This window comes from Schistocerca americana, chromosome X (assembly GCF_021461395.2).
Source record: "Schistocerca americana isolate TAMUIC-IGC-003095 chromosome X, iqSchAmer2.1, whole genome shotgun sequence".
Lineage (NCBI taxonomy): Eukaryota > Metazoa > Arthropoda > Insecta > Orthoptera > Acrididae > Schistocerca > Schistocerca americana.
The window spans coordinates 782,262,159-782,274,515 of record NC_060130.1 but is presented as its reverse complement, the minus strand read 5'-3'; the positions used below and the strand labels follow the sequence as shown (position 1 = coordinate 782,274,515).

General features: G+C 35.7%; 1 long non-coding RNA gene across 1 annotated transcript in view; it reads right to left on the bottom strand.

The window, feature by feature from the left end:
• Positions 1-6,758: 6,758 nt before the first annotated feature.
• LOC124556647 overlaps positions 6,759-12,357 on the bottom strand; it is a 167,519-nt gene continuing 161,920 nt past the window's right edge. The window contains exon 4 of the long non-coding RNA XR_006968639.1: positions 6,759-7,342. This is a non-coding gene — a long non-coding RNA (uncharacterized LOC124556647). The remainder of the gene's footprint in view (positions 7,343-12,357) is intronic.

Here is a 12,357-nt window from a genome sequence, read left to right as displayed (position 1 = left end):
TGCAGTTTTAAGAAATGAAATGTTTGTAAAATTTAAAAAATTGACAGACAAGTTTGTAAAATGCTAGGATACACTTCACAATAAGTTAGTAACCTGCTCACCTAAGCCAGTATGGGAAAAATCATGAAAAAAGAACACACCTCACTGTGGAGGCAAGTGAAGGGATGCAGTGCCACAAAGAGGAGGAAACAATAAATACCCAATAACACACTCAATACAACCCATGACAAGCTGGGACAGGTTACCATGTTTAGGATTGGTTTGTCCATTTGCCACCTGACATATGAGTGCAGATCAGAACTCTAGTAACAACATACACAAGTGATATATGGTTGAACCATAGCAGGCACCCCACTTTACAGAAATACAGGGTAAGTTTGGCAGCCAAAGAATTTGTACTGTAGCTGGATGCTTTTCAACTGTCTCAAAAAACATTTCAAATTTTAAATGTGCTATTTAAAGTTTCTCTATGAAGTCAGTGAACACTATAGTTGTAGGGTAATTGGTTGTCTGTGTGGGGTTAGTAAAACAAAGATTTGATTGGCAGTGATAACTGATATTGGGAACATCCCTGTCCTCACAGAGGAAACATTTAGTAATCAGATCATGTTCAATGGAGCTAAGTAATGAAATTAAATAAATTCTTATTGTTTTATAATGTAATACAAAACCAAACAACACAGAATAGAATGTGAACACGAATAACATGATCAAAGTTATAATCAAATAAGTTGTTCATTAATTTTTTGAAACTAATACACATTCACCCACTTATTACCATGTTTATTTCCTTTTTTTGTTGTCGATTTCATGAAGTTGTGATAAAAACTCTTCTACTTAGAATGAGTCTGTTCATTGTCTTTATTAACTGGGGTAGAGGCACTGAAAAACTTACACCTTGTTTTCAATTTGAAGAATGATAGTAGTGGTGGTAGTTGTTCCATTAGGGCATTCAATGGAATGGTTGTCAGTGACCTGGCTGAGTATAAACATGTGCATTTGGTTAGTTTCTCCACATGTTCCGTGCACACATATTAGAATTTTTCCTCTATAAAAGAGCTATGATACCACCAGTTGCATTGGTCATTCCTCAGGTTTTGAACAACCTTTCCTTTCATCACTGGAAGGTCTGCAGTTGTAGGTATGTGACACAAATGAAGAAGATCAGTTCAAATAGTTGCAATGCAAAACAGATTTACCCATGTGAGTGTATGCTTTCCCGGCGTATACAGCTGGCGAAGAGTTCTCGGGCTTCCAGCCGGGTGGCGGTGTCTTCAAACAGCTGTTTGAAGACACCGCCACCCGGCTGGAAGCCCGAGAACTCTTCGCCAGATTTACCCATATTAGCAACTTTGGGGACACCTGGCAATGTCAATACTTATGAGGATAAGGAAAGCTACTACTCAGCGCAAATCTATATTGAGAGCTGATCTCCCAGTCCCCACCTACACCATATTGTCTGTCTTGCTGATGTCAGATGTTATGGTCATTCCGCAGCATCCAGCATCTGTGTTCATCACTGGGGCACTAACAGTCTAAGTAAAAGTGATAATGGACAATTTCTGGAGTTATCCTCCCATTCACCTTTATAAAAGGGCAAAAGATGGTAAAACCATTAAGTCAGAATATGAATGTACAAGGGGCAGTCTAAGTTTTAATTATCATCCCAAAAAAAAAAAAAAGATTATGGAATTATTTTTTGTTTATTTTGCAGGTACTTGTCAGCAGTTCTGTTATACATCCTTGCACAACAGTATCATAGCATGCCACTAGAAGGGCCCAGACAAAATAGTGCAGCCCACTGATAAAGTGGTTCAGAGGAAGGCTGCTAGATTTGTTACTGGTAGGATCGAACAAATCCTAAGTGTTATAGAGATGCTTTGGGAACTCAAAAAGTAATCCCTGGAGGGAATATGGCATTCTTTTCAGGAAACACTATTGAGAAAATATAGAGAACCAGCATTTGAAGCTGACTGCTGAACGATTCTGCTGCTGCCAACATACATTGTGCATAAGGACCGTGAAGATAAGTAAACGAGAAATTAGGGCTCATTTGGAGGCGTACAGATAGTTGTTTTTCCCTTGCACTATTTGCAAGTGGAACAGAAGGGGGAAATGACAAGAAGTGGTACAGAGTACCCTCTGCCAAGCACCTTATGGTGGCTTGCACAGTATCTATGTAGATGTAGATGTGGCAGGTTGCTCAAAAAGATCAGACTTGTTTCCAGTTCCAGTACACCAAAATGGCCTAGTAATTTAGGGGCAGGTTCAGATGACACTCTAAATGACACAACATTTAAAATATTCATTGCATTATTATGAGAATGGTTGATTACTCAGTTATTTAATTAGGTTGTTTGTCAATATATCTGAATATAAAACAGATGAGTATGCACACATGGCCTCTTTGTTTAATACAGCAAACATAGTTTGGTATAAAATCTCACTTGACAACATAATCATTAACTGAATAGAAGTACTAATTCTTTTTTAAAAAGGCAGCAGTTCCAAAAACCACCCTTTTAACTCTTTTAACACTTTAGGGATGGGGGCGACACTTAAGAAAATTGTAAAATATATGCTACACTTGTCTTGTTATTACCTAAACGAGAAGGGAGGGAATCTGTCTTGTTGGGAGATAAAACATCTGGTTAAAATATGTGGTATAATAATTTTCATATACTGTTAGTAGCTCTTTGGTTTGTGGTTAGCATTACTGACTTAATCATGAGGTGCCGTGTTCGATTCCTGGCTGGGCCAGGGATTTTCTCCATTCAGAACTCTCTCTCTCTCTCTCTCTCTCTCTCTCTCTCTCTCTGTGTGTGTGTGTGTGTGTGTGTGTGTGTGTGTGTGTGTGTCCGCACAGCCCAGATGGGATCTTCCAATCAGTAAGGCCATATGCAAATTTCTTTCTTTCTTTCTTTAAGCACTGGTTGATTGTTTCACTGGATGAGGCACCTGTGTATCAAAGGGGGATGTCATACTTCATCACTTTATTTCATGAGTGTGGTTGGTAAGAGATTCATGACAGATGGGCTGGTGATTTGATTGTCCATAGGATCTTGACTGTTACTTTCAACCAGTCATTTCTGCACCAACACATGATCCTTCTCCTCAACAGTAAGATGGGAGCTTAATGGGGGATGGCACACTGTGATGCCATGCCCTCTCTACAGACATTCTTGGCTGCTTCATTAGCTGGGCTGAAGTATTCAGATAGCCAGTTGGATGTCACCTCTTTACCTTGGTATTGTATTGCTGCTTGGTCTCTTGGCTCCTCTGATTTTTTTTTTTTTTGTTCGCTGCATTTCTTTTACTGCTAAGGTATAGAGACAGTCAGAGCTAACAGATATTTTTGCTGTTATGGTTTCTCATGCCATCCAGTGGTTTGACGGCATTGTATATTTGTCTATTGTAATTTGTTAGTTTAGGGAAGGAAAATGTGAACACATTATCAGGGAAAACAGTGGAAGATCCAATGATATTTTGTATGTTAGATCCATCAATATACATAACGATAAAATCATGAAAGACCTCAAAACTGATGGAAAAACTTTCAAAAAATAATATAAGGAAGTCAGTGAAGCAATTTATCCCATCTGTGGCTCATTTTCTTAAGGTTTGATACTGCCAGATCCACAAGACATTTTTTAGCATGGATTTCAAAAGGTTGATTCAAATGTGATGCATTTCTGAATATCTACTCCACATTAACTGTCAGTGATGTGACAATGTTATTGATTTCAGAGCATATCTAACCACGAAAAGACACCAGTTAGTTCAGAGTAGTGGTTCACCTTTATATGATCATAGACTCAGAACTAAAATAACCCATTAGGTACCTGCTGACAGCATGATGCTGCATTTTTGCGCATGGTTAGCTGGGAATTTCGGGATAAGAGGCTCAGTCTGATCCATAAATGTCACTGCCACAGCCAAAATGAAACCTAAAAAATGATTTACAGAGCTGTAGAAGACAAGACCTGTCAGTGCTCCATGCTCACTGCTGTAGTGTTTTAAAATTTTCAGCTGTTTCACACTCTTTGCTCTTAAGACTTTAAGGTACCATGACGACGTGAATTTCTCATCAAAGAGTAGGCCAAGAAATCAGACACACTAAAATATAAAAAGTCGCCATTTTGCAAAATATTTTGTTAAAAATGAGATATGAACCATCCAAATTTACACATGTAAAAATGTCGATCAGTCTTTTCAGCCCAAACTTCCAACCTTTTGCTGCACTAAGGTTGGAATGTTGGGTTAAGAGCATAAAAACACAAACTTATCCACAAGAATACTTACTGTGGGTTAAATGCTGTTGATAGCTTTTGCAGATTACAGTTAAATCTCTACAATTCTACCCTCAAGGATAGTATTGGGGCAGCATGGTAGCTTAGACAACACTCTCAAAGGGATTTACAAGTGAACAACACACACAGTGCAGCAGACTATCTGCTCAAAAATCTTTCCTACAGAGCTAGTCAGGGAGACAATCTAGTTATATCTGTTTGATCTGGTATGGTCCTTGCTATGTTTCAATAGAAAACTCATTGCCTCCCTCCAGGTGACTGGATATAGACCACCAGAAAATATTTTCTAAAAAGGATCTGTTAGTCCACATTTAACACCCATGCATGGATGATACAGCACGGTATAATGAATCTGATCTGATCTTGGGCCTAGTTCTCATGCCAGAGTGAAGATTTCGCCCCACAAGAGAACAGGAGATTATGTGCTTCCCCACAGTTTGAGAAGCAGATCAACCTATTCACCTCCATGACATGGAATACTGGAGTTAATCTAAGTGAAGACAGTGATCTTAAAAAAAAAAGTGCCTTCCCATTTCCTGATCTATATCTGTAGATTTACTCTACTACATATAATTTGTTAATATACTCATAAGAAGAAGTGTTTGCACTTGTTTGATGCTCTCCTGAGTGACTCCTAAGCTTTTATACTTGGTGTGTAACAATGTACACCCAACAGGAAATGATGTTAGTTTGGTTCTTTGGAGAAGAAGGAGGAGGAGGAGGAGGAGCAGCAGCAGCAGCTGCCTGCGAATGTCTCTGAGAACTATACCTCTTGAGTGATACAGTTGCAGATATAAAGAGAGAACCATTATTTTCAGTGTATAAAGAGCAAACCATTATTTTTAGTGAGACCCAAATTATGATGACAGTTGTATGTAATTCAATGGTAATTATGATTGGTGAGGAGACATATGTTTTATTACAAAATACAGTCACCCACTTTTGGCTTTGTTACCACCAAGCTCGGCTATTTTGTGCAGATTGTAGCCCCTTAGCACAAGAGTACTGGTATCTTTAAAGTGTGTTTCTGGAGGCAAGTGTACGGGTCTTCTGCACATGTCTGGAATAGAGTCATACTTCATTGTATAATAGGAGCCATTTCAGCAGTGAGGTTTATTTTCATTGTTCTGTTTTGGTGATTAGTCCAAAATGTCAGAAGACAGTGCCTTAAGACTTCTTTGTTCCTAGGTACATATATCAAGCTCTAGGCTGAAGCAATATTCATCTGATGTAGGAGATTTCTCCTCTAATATTTTTGTAGTTTGTTTCTCAGTGCATGTTTTATTTCGCATATGCTTTTATTACACTAGAGAAAGGAGGGTGGGGGTTGATCAAGGAACAGTTTATTGCCACTTGAAAGCAATTCTGTACCAGATGCTTTTTTTTTTTTAAATTATTGGTGGCTGTCTCTAAAATTTTTCGCTGGTGATTATGGGTGTTGCTTAGCAGGTACGTATGCAGGTGCAGGTAGTGTCTGCAGCAGTATCACTTACCATTCAATTTGTGGCAGTTTTCATGAGAGGAGAGGCAAATAATGGGGAAAATGCTGGTGATTGTACTGTTGTAAATGCATTCCTTGCTTCAGCATTAAGATATTTATTTGGTGCATTTCACTTCTTCAACTTTTTTTCTTCTTGGCAAACACAGGACTGTTCTTGTTCTGCATTGGTGGTTACCAGAGAAACACAGGAAAGCAAAACAAAGCAGAGATGCATCAGACCTGTGTGTCCCTGCATCATATGCTGGCAAGCCATATTTTCCACATGTTTCTTTGCCTGCATATGGAATCTTTGTGTGTTCAGATGCAGCACGACATTGTTTTCAGGACAAGAGATTGCACCTTATGATAGTTAAATCATGTAATAACATATTCAGGCAGTGTTGGACTCTGAAAAGAAAGAGAGAGAGAGAGAGAGAGAGAGAGAGAGAGAGAGAGAGAGAGAGAGAGAGAGAGAGAGAGAGAGAGAGAGAACCGTGAAATGGGAGGGGAAAGGGGGGGGGGGACTGGAGTTGTTTCATTCAAAAAATAACATTTCAAATTGGAAAAAATACAGACAATATTTTCAATCTCATTTATTTTCATTTAATATAATCCCAGAACTATACAACTATCAGTGGACAGATTGTGACTGCTCTTGGTCATTAATGTTTTATTTATATACCCAAAGAAACAACTAATTATTGCAAAACAGGAAACCTTGTGCAGTGTTTAATAGACAAACCAATATATTTAATCCAAACTAATTATGTTACATTAATTTAGTGACAAAATATTGACAGCACTGTGTCTGATTTATTAACAATAATTGTTCTATAATGTATCACATTAGTGCTAACTTATATCAGCTGAGGCATCGCATACTTAAACACAGTCTTGTCCCATTTCCATACAATTATTCTTTTCATCAATTTTTACACAAAAAAATATATATATATATATATATATCATGTAGCACAATGATTTTCTTCTCAATCCTTCCTACATACTGAAATATGTATGCTGAACATGCTCTCCATAACAGAATAACTTAGGTTTTATTTTGAATTACGATAAATAGCTACAGACAACAGTGGATGCTTATCTTTCTCCTGTGTTATGTAAAATGGGAACTCCATAATTAGTTCAGTGAGCAGCATTAGTATAAGTCTCGCTTAGTCATCTTACTATAAAAATGAGTTAATACACTTCTGAAATTGTTATTCAAATTTATTTACATACAAATATTATTGCTTCAAATATTTCACTACAATACAATGTTCTAATGTATTACTGAAGGATTTGCGATGCATTTCCACTCCGCATTGTAGCAGTTTTTATATGTATGCTTTGGCACCAGGAGATCCACGATTTATCAAACTATCTGTGAATTCTTCCAGTGCCAAGTCACACAAATAAAGATCGTTGGTACTGAAGAGATGTATCTTGAAAATTTTGCTTGAAAGTAAAATGGCAGTGGGGGTTAGATGTTCCATGGTGTCTTTCATGGCCTGCATTTCACCCCACTCTGCTTCTTCATTCTGCTTCACACCACCTGTTACAATTGCACAATTATTCACAGCAAAGTCAAATACTTCATTGTTAATAGCAAAAACTTAAATCTATGAAAATTATTTATAAGTTAACTTCTCATGGTCAGCGTTCACAGTCATTTAGAATTTTTTAAAAGACACCATATTCACCATTGACTGTAGAAATTATTTATTCCAAAATTGCAATTTTGGCCTTTGGGCCATTTTCAAGTAGTGCTGCAAAAGATTTTGCTTCATTGTTGGAGGATTTTAAAGACTGATATGTGCCGAAGAAAAATCTTTTCCAGCACCACTTGAAAATGGCCCAAAGGCCAAAATTGTGATTGTGAAATAATTAATTTCTGTAGTCTGTAATTTGCTGAATTGGTTACAGATGAAGGAATAATAAATTCAGAGAAAAACAGAAACCAGTATTCCTTCACTTATTAACCCATTTTTACATGTTTTGGTTTTAGCCATCATCAGAATCCTGGTCTGTATAAAAACCAGAGAACCATGTAATAATGTAATCCTCTGTTTTTTTCTGAACCTGTATTATGATGGATTAATAAATGATGGAATGTTGGTGTAAAGTTTTCTCTGTATTACAGTTCCTTCATCTGTGGCCAGTTTATCAAATTGCAGACTACAGTCTTTATGGCACACCTTTTGTTTGATAAGTTATTTCTACAGTCAATGGCGAATATGATGCCCTCTAAAAAATTCATAAGTTAGTTAGTTTATTTATGTGGGGTATCTCAATCATCTTTCATAATTGGGAAACTGGAGTCATTAATATGTGAATGCCTCTATGTTCCACTTATAAATGATATCTGAAACTTGTTAATGTACCAAATTCCGTACGTGTGTGGCCTACTTCATTAGTTAAATGGTAAGAACAGTGCAGGAATGCTACACTGAACACCAGTGGCATGCAAGACAGTCAACTTGACAAGTAATCTGGCATGTAATAATTTAAGAATCAATTTACATTAGAAACAAGAAATACCACACCAATCACAACTCAGGTTACATGATTAAAGTTGCACACATCAGTAAGCTCTCCACACTGTTTACATACAGGGTCACTAAATTCTTTGTTCTCTGCATCTGTTACCCAAATTTTGCAATTGGATGACAAAAGTGTGGTCATGGTATGGTGCTTGAACAGTATGATTAGGAATGCTATTTTATTTAAAATTATTATCAGTTTTGGAATGCATACTTCATCATGGAGCGAATGTTCTGTGGAACTTTAGTAGTATTCCCAATTACTTTGAGAGTTTTAATTAAGATTATGGAGGATACACACAATTCATTGTTCTTATTAAATATTTTCCTGTAATAAATTCTTCATTTCTAAGTGTGAAATTTCTCCATAATGTTATTGCAGAGGCTATTAACAGCTGATATTATGTGAAATATTAATACTTGGACATTGTCACTGCCAAAACCATTGTCTGTTATTAAGTTAGAATTTTTTAATTCAAGTGATTGTCAGCTTATGGTTTGTTTAAAGATGAATAATCTGTTTCTGTGTCTTATTAGTGGAACTTAATTGTTTACAAGTAAGGAACCTAGTCTAACTATGAAACTGTCTTGAAATTAATCTGGTTTACTTATTTTGTTTACTAGATGTATCAGTTACTCATTCCTAGGTGCCTGAAAACCTCAATTAAAAATTCTGAATTTTGTCTTCAGCAAGGTACATAACGAGTTCGGTATTGGAAGTAAGTTATTTAGCTTCTCTTACTGTAATATTATGCACCATGTTAATATACTTCTAGAATTCTGAAATGAATTATTATTTCTTTGACTTTCCGTAAATCTTTTGGGTTTATACCAAACAGATGCACAGTAGTTGATGGTGATTCAACTCCTTAGTTTACGTTTTCTGTTTCTTTACAAACTTTCCATGTTGGGGGAAGGGATAACAAGCTCCACTTTGACAATGTTATCTGCCAAGTTCACACATTTCACACACTTTTTGTAGTTTAGAGAAGAGCCGGTAGGGTTATACTGGTATAATCTCAAGCATGTGTTAGGGGGTATGATGAGTCATCACTTAGGGTTGACACTGCTACAGTGTATGTGTTCTCATTAGTAAGCATGAATTGAATGTAAATGCTATAGTAAGAATTATGCTGTGATGGGTATGATAACTGAAACTGTGTGTGATTTTGAGTAAGTTAATTTAAAGTGAAAGATGTGGTTTTCCATTAGATAAAATGAACAGGTTAAGGCAGAAACTTAAAAAAAATTGTAATGACGAAATTATCACAGCTGCTAATAAATATGGATATGACAAACTGAAGAAGCCAAACAAACAGCACAAAACAGATTTTTGATAGCTATGTAAATGCAAATTATGAAAAGAAAGATATGAAAATCTGCTGCTAGGCATGTTAAGTTCATTATATGTGAAACAACATTTCACTTTTGATATGGAACAGTAGATCCCATATTGAAATGAGTCAAGAAATCTGTGATGGTGTGGAAATGTGAATGTGTAGAAATGTACGAACTGGAAATATTCTTTTAGCAACCAGCTGTGAAGTGATGTCAGTGGTCCTTGGCATCTTAATGAATAACATCAAAACCACATACTGCTGCTGCTGTTCTTCACACACCTGGAAATGATATCAAATTGCTAAATATTCATATTTCTTTATGAAGCTTGTGATAACTGATAATACTTATGGACATAGTATAGTATACATTAGGGGGACTGGAAAGTACTGTAATTTTTCTACATTAAATTCAAACAGATGCATTGCTTACCCTTTTTTATTTTTAATCAATGATGTAATCACCATAGTTATGAGCAACATTTTACCACCTGTGTGCAAATTATCAATGCTGGATCAATAAAAATCAATTGGTTTTTGAGCAAAATATTTGGAGATGGCATTTTGGACATCATTCACATTTTCAAATCCTTTACCACATAGATAATTCTGTAGCTATCAGAATAAATGGAAATCTAATGGTGCAATATCAGGCAAGTACGGTGGGTGAGGTAATACCTCCCACCTCAATTAATTAATTTTTTTCCTGGGTTCATCTTGCACAGTGCAGTCTTGCATTATTGTGTTGCAGAATAATACCTTTTCTGTTGACAATCACTTAGCACTTTTCAATTAAAGATTGATTTTCTTGATGCAATTGTTCACAGTAAAGGTCTGCATTCACAGTTTATCCATGTCCCAGCACTTCAAAATGAATGATTCTGTGACTATGCCACCAAACACACAAAAGTGCCTGTTTTGGGGGTATACCTGGCTTAGCTGTTCCTCGTGGCAATTCATTCAGAGAAAGGCACTGCCTTTTGCATTTTGGATTATCACAGAGGACCCATTTTTCATTCTCAGTTATCAAGTGATTAAAAAAATAAATATATAAATAAATAAATAAAACGCTTCTGCATTGTGCCCCTGAAGCAATAATTTGCATGTGGTAGATCAGTTAGCTTTTTTTGTCTTTACCAATCTGCTAAAAATGTTCTTTGCTTGTTGAGCAAGGTTGGTTAATGGTGTCCAACTGTGCCTTGATTGTCATTTGACACAACTTTGGAGTACATACTGCGCTGATAAATGACAAATGAATGTTGACATGTGCAGAAATTACATTACTTTTCAGTCCCTCTAATATTTTGTGTGTTAATGAAGCATCAACTGTGAGTTTCGTCATGTGTGTAGAGCTCCCCTACCAGAAATACGCATGCTCACTCACGAAAAATTGACAACTTTTTTTAAATTATTGCATTATACTATTTTACACTTTTATTTATGTGTATAAAAATTAAAAATCTGTAATCTACAAAGAAACACCACCTTGGTAAATTTATTCTTTAGTAAAAGACACCAAAAATAGGATTCCTTCAAAAAAGAAAAAAAAGAAAAGAAAATAAAGAAGAAAGAAAGGAAAAAGATAAAGTTAGTCAACTGCAGCATTTACATGAGTGTTTTTAATTCTTACCGCTAAGGAACAGTTCTCATATTCTGTAAGTAGTGCTGTTGGTCATAGATTTTAAATCACTAATAAATTTCATTTAAATGGTCTTGGGCGGCAACTTTTAATACATGTTACTCAAAGAAGCAAGAAATCTTCAAACAGCTGATCAGCTGATACAAAGAAGACAATACTAAATTGATATCTGGGCTTAATCAACAACCCACTTAGAAGCACATTTCAAACTATAAGAATCAGATGTCATTGTCAGTAGGAAAGACATGGACTGAAAGCAATCAAAAATAAAAAACATCATTACAAAAGAAAAATTTTTTTCTTTCAAACATCCACTAAATAAAGCTGACTGGATGAGCATTTTGTGCCAGCGACGAATATTCTGCAACACTAATGATATGGCATTTTAATTAATATCTTATTTATGCAATACAAATTAGTAGTAACTTATTAACATTAGAAATATAGACACCTTGCAAAAATAAAAACCTGAAATTCACATGTGATAAAATTACAGACAGTGAGCCATTCCATGGCTATTTCAAAATTCATATGAAAATCCTGAACAAAGGCAGTCATGAACACAATAAACTGAACATCAGTTTATGATAAATTCTAAGAATACATCAAATACTTTATAGAAAGTGATCAATGAGTGAAATGTTAAACAAAAGTGAAGACTTAATCAACAATGTGCCTTAAGCATGAAGACATAGTCAATAATCATTTCATAAACACTGTTGACGAAGCTTCTTCTTTAATCAGTACTCAAACATCATCTCTTAGCTCTGACCTTGAGTTACTCCCAAGATCACTGTTTCTTGACACATACACAATATTATAATACAGACATAAAGCAATTGCACGCTTCTGTGGTTTTGTAGTTTATCTGATTACCTAGCAGAATAAATCTACTGTAATGTGTCTTGTTACTTCTTAAGTACAACAAACTGCTCTTTACCGTCAGGTCACTATCAGAAAATTTTTCAAGGCTACAAAAGTTTTTCCTTCTCAAATTAACAGGAAAGAAATTATATTAATAATTATAGACCCATGACCATCATACAAAATA